The sequence below is a fragment of the Dicentrarchus labrax genome, unplaced genomic scaffold (assembly GCF_905237075.1).
Source record: "Dicentrarchus labrax unplaced genomic scaffold, dlabrax2021, whole genome shotgun sequence".
NCBI classification, from domain to species: Eukaryota; Metazoa; Chordata; class Actinopteri; family Moronidae; genus Dicentrarchus; species Dicentrarchus labrax.
The window spans coordinates 12,551-22,256 of record NW_026136811.1 but is presented as its reverse complement, the minus strand read 5'-3'; the positions used below and the strand labels follow the sequence as shown (position 1 = coordinate 22,256).

General features: G+C 37.7%; 1 long non-coding RNA gene across 1 annotated transcript; it reads right to left on the bottom strand.

The window, feature by feature from the left end:
* Window positions 1-203: 203 nt before the first annotated feature.
* LOC127359912 (uncharacterized) lies at window positions 204-966 on the bottom strand. Its single transcript, XR_007883039.1, has 2 exons — window positions 916-966; window positions 204-732 (listed from the first exon to the last, which is right to left on the bottom strand). It is a non-coding gene; the product is annotated as an uncharacterized LOC127359912 (long non-coding RNA).
* Window positions 967-9,706: the final 8,740 nt, after the last annotated feature.

Genomic DNA, 9,706 nt, shown 5'->3' with positions numbered 1-9,706 from the left:
AAGTGTTTTACCTTTAAGAAGAGTTTTGGTCAGTTTTAAATTCAGTAATAAGTGTGGTTTTATATTAATAACATGTTATTTCACAGAGGTTTTATGAAGATTTCCTGGATGTACAAGAGTTGAAAACCTGATTCGTGTAACATCTATCAATATGAAAATGTGGAACTTAAACCTGTATTAATGACTGTAAGCAACACAATACATTACTGTCTCACATTCAAACTTTATTACATTGGAAGATAAATTACATCATAATACAGTATATAATATAAATGATAGAATATTCAGTATACAGTATTTTTAATGGGGTTCAAACATAATTGCAGCTTTTACACATATCTGAAGGTGAACTTTGGTAATAATACTTTTAAGTTAAAATATCAGACTATGAAATATGGATACAGTACAGTTGGTTACTTGGCAGTTTTTAAACCACATGAACAAGTTACTTTATTAAATGAGTGATTCCTTCAGTTATGTTGACATGTTGTACAGGATAAAGTATTCCAGGTTTCTGTTTCCATGGTCTCAGTAAACTAATGTGTATAAAGAATATAACAGATGGGAGGTTACAGTAATCATTATACTATTACTCTGATTACTTTGGTACATTTACTGGCTGTTTCTTCACTAGAAACAACTGCTTGACTAATGTTGTTAATATTATGTAATATATAATATGTTTAACTTCACTGGGCTGTGTAGACTGTAGGTCACTGCTCACTGCTGTACCTGGAAAGACAAGCATAAAACACTGTTGGTTCTCATAGTTAAGGTATAAACACTAACATTATGTGATAGATAGAGGTTAATATATATATATTTATATATATATATATATATATATATATATATATATATATATATATATATTAGTTATATGTATGTATATGTAGTTAATATAGCAGTATTTACCTGAGGAAAACGTCACAGAAAGCTGTGAGGAGCTACCTGCCGGCAACAAAGTTTTAACATTTTAAAATTAGTAATGTAGAAGTTCACTTGGTAGGTTCTTTAAACACACATTGTACTTCCTTTGTAAAAACAAAAAGAAATGTAAGGTGTTATTTTACAGTGAGATGTAAGGTCAGTAAATCAGTCACCAGTGAATCAGGTATTGTATTAATCCAGTGGTTCTCACTATTATTTCACTGAGTAACGTTAGCCCAATGAGAGAATATATAAGAACGACTGCCTTCAGACTTCTTATCAAATACAGGTCCTGATGTGAATCAGTTTGGGGGTCCTTGACACCAAAAAAGGTTGAGAACCATTGATCAATAAGTCAGTCATTCAGGGAGTATTCATTCAGCAGTCCATCACTATCTCACCAGCTCTGGACCAGGTGGACGGAGGGCGTGGCCAGCAGCCGGTCCGGCAGCAGGTTGATCTCCTTCATGATGTTGGACAAACGGACGGGAAGCTCCTGGCGCAGGAAGACAAACGACGTGCGCTCGCAGGCATTGGTGGAACCTGGAGAACACAACAGCATAGCATATCAATTCAATGTTAAAGGTTTACACCTGATTAAAACCAATACAACATTTGTGACAAAATAATCTTAACTCAAAGTCCACTTACTAGCCTATTATGACACTTTCTACTGCATTTCACAGTCTTCATCAGCTAATTGACATGGCTCACAATCACAGTGACCTACAGTGAGTATGGAATTCCCGTCCTGAGATAACCAGATTGTACACTGTGGGATTGTTGCTGTGAAATCCATTCACTGATGAAGGACGTGAGATGTGGTTGAAAGCTCTGCAAAACTTGTAATTAACTAATAAAAAGGTGGACAATGCCAAAGCGTGTAATACACATGCCAGTCACTAGGGCCTTGCGTGTCCTCCACACGCCTTTTATCTCACTAGCGTGTGGAGCACACGGTCATGGTAACACCTTAACATGAACGTGCAGTACCAGCAGATGGCAGTCATTTACTCATTGTCAACAACTACTACAACTACTACATGGAGCAGAGGAAGAAATCAGTCACGCCATTTTTACAGATCCCGACCCACCAGTCCATGATATGTTGCTGATTTTAATTTTTGTTTATGATGACTTTGTGTTGGATATGTTCTAGCCCGCCTATGTGTCTTACTATGTTTATTGGATTTGATGAGAGTCGGTAGAGATCTGAAGGTTATTAACTTGAGATTAAACTGGAGGACTCGGTTAGCAAACGCTAGCTATTTTAGCAATTAGCTTTACAACTAACGTCATATAAAAGTATGTTTCAGCTTTAAATTATTAAGGGGAAGTCTTGGTTAATGTTAATTATTTTTAAAAAATTATTTTTTTATCGTTTTCAGCAGGTCCGGTCAGCCAAGGTCCTTTTAAACAGGCTAATGATTTTTTAGCCTGCCTATGAAGTTAACGTTATATGTACGTGTGCACAAGCATTAGAGGACTTCTTAAAATGTCCCCTAAAGGGACATGATAAAAAAAAAAAAAAAAAACATTTCTAGTGAGCTAATGTTAGATACAGATCTAGTGTTGTGAATCAGCACATGGCTCATTTAAATATTAAAATGAGCCATGTGTTGATAGGTCACAACACGAAAATGTAACCAATGAAATTACTTATTTTGACACACATTTTAAGCCAATAAGTATTAAACTAACAAGGTAATGTGTCAGAAGGTGGACTGTTTTTGTTATTTTCTCAAAAGGAGGACAAATGAGTGTCCGACTGCAGGACAGGGCATTTAAATGCGGACTGTAACAAAAAAGGTTACAGATGAATTAGTTATCTAATATATAATAATATAATTAGTATCTAGTGCTCACAAGATAGTATCTAGTGCAATGCTCAGATGAGCCTCTCTGTGTCCAGTGTATTAATGTCTCTCCAGTCTGCTCCCATTTTACATATTCCTACAACAAGTTAGTTTTGCAGCCACAATCTTGCAGTGAAGTTGTCTAAACGGCATATTTAATTCATTTTGAGGAATTCAGCACAATCCTGTAGATCTGTATTGTCCACAATATCCACTGTGTTTTGCTAGCATGCTTGTAGTTGACACGTTGAAGATGACTAAGAATTCAGTATTTGCTCTTTGTGAAATCCACAAAGGCTTGCTGCAAGAGAATTGACCATGTTTTTATATTTCCCCCCCCCCCTCCTACCTTTACCTCTCCTTGGCTTTTTCTATAGTAAACCAACGGCTCTTTTAAGAGCCACTCCTCTACTGCACTCGCTCTCTCTCTTTCTCTCACACACCCCTCTCTATCTCTTTCTCTCTCTCTCACTCGCTCTCTCTCTCTCTCCATATATATATATATATATATATATATATTTGTTTGTTTGTTTGTTTACCTGTCTGTTTGTATGCGTCTGCCTTAAATGGCTGATCCGCGGGGCAGTGGGAAGGCAGCGGATGCTCTTTTCCTAGCAGAAAAGTTACTGGCTGAATATAAAGTGAGTCTTGAGTATTTGTGATAATACTAAAACGTGGCAATTTGTAAGTGTTCTGAATTTCAGTGTTATCATACAATGCTTTCTTTTTCATGAAAGGAAAGGGAGGCAAAGAAAAAATCTGCATCCACTACACCTGCTGAAGGCAGTAAGCCTACTGTCCGATGGGTGGAGAGAGATGCAGATGGACGTCGAATCTTAAAAAGAAGCAGAAGTGGAGAGACACGGAAAAAACGTGCATCGGCTACAGGTATTTCATGTCTTGCAAGATAACTTGTCATTACCCTAATCAAATGAGTAATAACAAGTAACTGTGTCCATAGTCTTTAAAATTCAGCTAATGTACAGTTTTTTTACATTTAAAACATAGACCACCGAACAGGGTGGGTTTTCCACTGTATGTCTGTTTCCTTTCTATTTGTCTATGGTGCCAAAAAGGCCACAGGTTGGATCTGTTACATTTGTTAAAATATATTTTCCAGGACCAGAAACATCTTTACACTACATAAGCTCAAATGTCAACTACTGTTATGCTAAACAAATGCAAAGATATGGAGTCAAGTTCCCCAATGTGTTGTCCCATTCTTCTGTTAAGGAGACTGAGATTTGTGTCAGTTAGATCTGTTTCCAGATTATGTCTTTTGATCCTCAAGTGCAAAGAATCTTCTACCGCTTATCCGGGGTCGGGTCGGGGGCAGCAGCCTGAGCAGGGAAGGGAGGCTCAGAATCCAGATTTAACTGTGCAGCCTTATGTTACAATACATACTGTATAATATACAGATTGACTTTTTTGTCTTTCCTTTTTATCAATCTTTTCAGTTTCTGTTGCCTCTAAGGAGGCCTCTGCTTCTTTTGAGCCTGCTGAGGAGGTTCCCACAGTGACCCAAGACCTGTTGTCAATATGTATTTGGTAAGATGATACTTAATTGTAATTAAGTATTCAATTAAGTGTAATTAAGTTAGGACACAGTGTGTAGGAATGTTTAATTATTTAATGTTTATTTTATCTGTGTTTAAGACACTGAGATGCAGAGCTTAAAGGACATTCTGACCACAGCAAATGTTGAGAATATGGAAGAGCAGCCTTCAACCTCATGGTGCTTGCGACAGTCTGCTGCTCAAGATGAGTGGCGGAAAGCACGGTCCCATCCCCTGAACTGTTTGCTGTCCTGCAATGAGGTCCCAAAAAGGAAGTGCTGTCACTGCACCTCCCCTGCTATAATTCGCTGCAGAGACTGCATGCCAGAGGATTGGCTGTGTATGGAATGTGATATACACATTAATTTTAAACTCACACTTCATAACAGGGAGTCTTGCATTGATGGGATTTACAAGCCCATTGAGCCAACAGTGTGCTGCGTAGAAAAGGATGGCGCATACTGTCTGGTCAGTCAAGGTATTATTCTGATCCTTTTGGTAAAGTGCTTAAAGTTATGTTTGACCTTTTAGTTTAGATAATAATCTTAATTGGATACATTTTTAAGTCTTCTCCCTAGTTATTGAACCTCTCTTTTCAGTGCGACTGTTGCCTACAGTGAGACCTTCCCAGCTATGCACCTGTGACCCTGAAAACATTACAGAGTCAGCTGGCAGAGCAGTTATCTTGGTTTCCATAAATGGTATGGACTATCAATTTATTTAAGTTGTATGTCTCAAAATAACCACATATTTATCGTATTTTCTTTTTTTGTTTTTAGGTAGGTATGATTTGCACATGCCAAAGTTGTTGTGCAGATTGTGCCTGGCACAGTGGACACCTGACAGAAGCGACCTTATAAAGAGTGGGTACTGGCCAGCAACTGTAAATGCTGAGACGTTGTTTTCAGTTGATGTCTTCAGCACATTTGAAGTAATGAAAACTGTTGCACCCAGTTTGTCCAGGCAAGCTTTTTTGCAGATGTTAGAGAGGAGAACTTCTCACTTTGGAAGGGTAGGTTCAGTGTGGATGACAGTTGCAGAGATTGGAGAATATTACTTTAGCTATTTCATGTAACTTTTTACAAATTGACAGGCTGGGAAAATACATGGAGACATATTCCAGAGAAGCTTCATGGAGTATACATTCTGCCAGTTCCAGTGTGACAAAATGGCCTGTGTTAAACAGTTCACCTGTCCTGCATGTACACCGAACATGCAGGCTCTCTGTGCAGATGGCAACCGAAAACAATACAGATTTCGACAGTCAAAGGGGTGAGTTAATTTACACTTTTTAAAATTAGCTGAATAAATAATGTCTGAGACCCATGAACATAATCTTTTTTTTCTTATCTCATTAAGGTCAGAGGAGCCATATTTTGATGGCACTTTCATTGCCAAGGATTGTGACATACATCATTTTGTTGAGGACGTCCAGAGCAAAATGAAAAGTGTTAGTAGTATTTGCACTGTTATTCAAATACATTATATGGCCAAACTTTTGAGATATATGCCTTTTACATTATTTAATAGTGTTAGTATTCTTCAAGGTCAGTTGTTGTCTGTTAATATAATATAAAAGTATGTAAGTTAAGGAAATGGCACATCTCAGTTTTAACCAGAATATTTTATCATCTAGATTGCTGGCAGAGGAATCTGTGGAGCCAGTAAATGGTCTGCTGCACGAGAGACTGCCCGAAGAGCAAGTAAGCTGGATGAAGAGGGCCTTGAAGTGGTTGTTGGCAGACATGGAGTGCTGCTCAAGGCTCTCAACATCTACAGGGGGGAAATATTTGCCTATCCCCTTTTCCTTCAGAAGGAGCTCCAGGCAGCCATTAATGGGCAGTTCTACTGCACAGACATTGCATGTAAATACTGGAGAAGTAGGCAGTGTCCATGATGGACCTCAGACCTTTGCTAGAGATGAGGCCATTCCTTTCTGTGATGCATGCTAAGGCCCATTCCACCAAGTGTGAGATACCAAATATTCATAATCAAAACAAGTGTAACTGCTTCAGTACTTAAATAATATATATGACAGGTTTCACTGTGATTTGTTAGATCACATGGAGTGGCAGGAATCAGGAGGGTGCTGGAACAACTGCCAGGGAGGAGGTGGAAATGGTGAACAGCTTCTTTTTTTCGATGTGCTCTCAAGACTAAGTACATGACGAAATCTGGTAAGTATTCCTTATTTATATTCTAGTCTTTTATTCTTTCTTCTTTTCATTCTAATACTTTGTACAGTATGAGATATTCTTAATTTTTATCCTAATATTATAATGCATTAATAAAACTTCTATTTGTCTCTAATTAAAGCTCAATTGTGAATGCATGTACCATGACCATTAATGGGACTTTCCTCCTTGCAATGTATGCTCTTTTAAAGCCCGGAACGACATGCTAATGATCCACGCCATTGGTTGGAACCAACGGAAGCAGGATGGCTTTCATCTTGCTTTACCCAGCAGATATGTCAAGGTATTGACTAGATGCCATGTGACAAAGCTGACAAACAATATTAGTTCTGTGTGTAAATGTGGTTGGAAAACATGACTGACAACATGATTACTTCATACTGCGCTTTTCATGATTTTCCTCACTTTTCTAAGATTTTAAGAAGATGGCAAAGTTTGTTTATTTACTTTACTGTAGACTTTCCAAAAGGCTCAAGAAGAGTCTCAGAGGCTGGAAGATTTGAGCAGAGAGCTTGGGTGTCCTGAGAACATGGTGCAGCAGTGGGTACACGATGTCAAACAATGGGCTGCTGATGGTACTGTATTTTATGGCTAATTTATTCAGTAATAATGTAACATGATGATCAATTGAATAACTGAGACTGTATGGTCTGCTTTGCCCAAAGACCAAAAGTCAGTTTAACTTACACTTTGAACTCTTTCAATGCACTACCTAAATGAAATATGAAATGTTTACTTATATTTTTATTGTTGTTGTTTTTATTAAGTACCCAACGCGATGACCAGCAGAATCTTCAGCAGTCCATTGAACAAATGTTTCTCAGTGTTCATCAGAAAAAAGCCAGCCTTTATACCCAGACTGGTATGTTGAAAACGCATGTAATATTTCTACCATCCGATGTCTGCATACACACATATGTGCATCATTTCTGTGGTTTCTAACTTTTTAGATAGCAACGAAATTCGACACTTGCGTGGAAGGAAATTGAGGGAAGAGAAATAGAAACTCCTGGAGACAATCAAGCTCTATAATGAGCAGGTGTCTAATGAGGAGCAGATCGATGTGGTGAAGGTGGAGAGCAGACTCTCTGTGGTTGGAGGAGACAGTGGGGCAGATCTGATATGGCCATAGGAAGTGCACAACAGTGGTATGGGACATTTTTTCTCTAAAGTGATTATAAGTTTGTGATCATGATTGACCAAACTAAAGATATGACATATATGCTACTCTATACATACAGGTATGCCACACAAAAGATCTTGCTCACTTTACAGTGTTAATTCTGTAATGTTTGGGCAGCTGTGGTGTCTTTGAGTGTCAATCCTATACTTTTCAAATACTTGTTGCCATTTGGATCTACACTTTTTATGTATGTATGTATAGCTCAACGTTGTTTTGACTGAATGTTGTTTGTATTACTTCAGAATCCAGCAATATCCTCACAGAGAAGAAGATTTTTGATGCATATATGTCAAAAATGAGGCTTCAAGAAGAAAGGGTCATTGTGGTGAGGGAGATGAGACAGCGCTGCACCTACCTCAGAGATCTGGCTGAGAACAGCAGGACAAAGATGTCAGAAATGTCCACTGTCAGGAGCAGTGGTAGGTTAACTTGTATGTCCTTACAGCTACGGTTTGGGGCATACTATGGATTTGTACCCATGTACCACACTTGTACCACCACTACAGATCTTGGTTTGGAACAGTACACATGTTAAATTTACTGTCCAAATTCATGACCACTACAGGAACAATCCTATTGATTTTTGTGAGTGACATTTCCCCTGCCACAGTAATCTCTGACTCAACCCTAACTAGATAGGATAGGTTCAGACTTCATACTGATCAGAAGAAGTGTCTAGTAGTGTTTTGAATTCCTTGTGGCAGAATGTAAATTCTGTATTTCTTCAGTTAAGTGAGTAAAGGTCTAGTTGAACATAACAAACTCACTGAAATGATGCCTCTTACATTTTTCCTTCTAGGAAGTTTAAGCGAAGTGGGACATGGTGGGCTACAGTGTCTTCTTCAGAAAAGGCTTGCCGATGTGGATGAGAAGTTCCAACTTGTATGTGCAAGTTACAGCCAGGCCCTGGGAGCAAATGCTGCATCTTTGCTGGAGGACTGGCCCCAAGAAATACCGGAGTGCCAGAAAGAACTGGATGAGAGTTCAGAAGACAGTGATTTTGAGGCATTGTAAATCTTTGCTTCTTGACGGGTGAGTTTTATGGCAATTCTGATTGGACTGCAAAAAGTAAGTAATTAATTGATCAATCTATAAAATAATAGATTGATTTATCGAGTTGGAAAACAGTTGTTAGTTGCATTCCTGTAGTATTGTAGCATCTATTTGTTGTATCCTTTTTATTGTAATGCACTCTGTTGTAGTGGAGTATTTTTAAAGTGTGTTATCAATGCTTTTCTTTATATGAAGGATTTTTATACTCTGCCACTGGATGTAATGATGTCATTCATGGTGATAGTGTGACTAATCTTTTGAATGAGCCACTTATGTACATGTCACCACATAAAATACATTCCAAAACATACATATGATCAATAACAATAGTTGAGTCTTGAGTGTAGTGTTTGCAGTCATTACTGTACCAACTAAAGGAAGTAGTTTGTCATAGCATTACATGAGCCATGCATAAAAATGTGTTGCAGTGCTTGTATACTTGTTCATGCTAAAGTGTTGTTAATGTCTATGAAAATAAAATGTGTGAAATTTTCTTTTTTCTATTTGTAACTCTGTTTTCCAGTTATTTTATTTATTTATTTTTGGTAGACTATAGACACAAATAAACAACAGTTAATATTGTTATTATTATCATTAGTAGTAGAAGTAGTAGTAGTAGTAGTTGGCTATTTGCTGTCATATACAAATGTTTGGTCTTGTATCCCTAAGCAGCACCTTACTTTATATGATGCACTTTTACTGTTGACAAAACATCTGCAATAATACTTTATTAAGTCAAAAAGCTTATGAGAAAAAATCATTATGTGATTGATTGGACACATTTCACATTATTTTAAGAGGCTGTCCTTCCCCCAAAAAACTACCCTATAGGTGTTTGTACATGCAGCTTAAAAGTCTTCCTCAATAGAGACACACACTCCATGCGTGTGCATTAAGTCTCTATATCTTTGCACTTGTCATTTTCATATATTT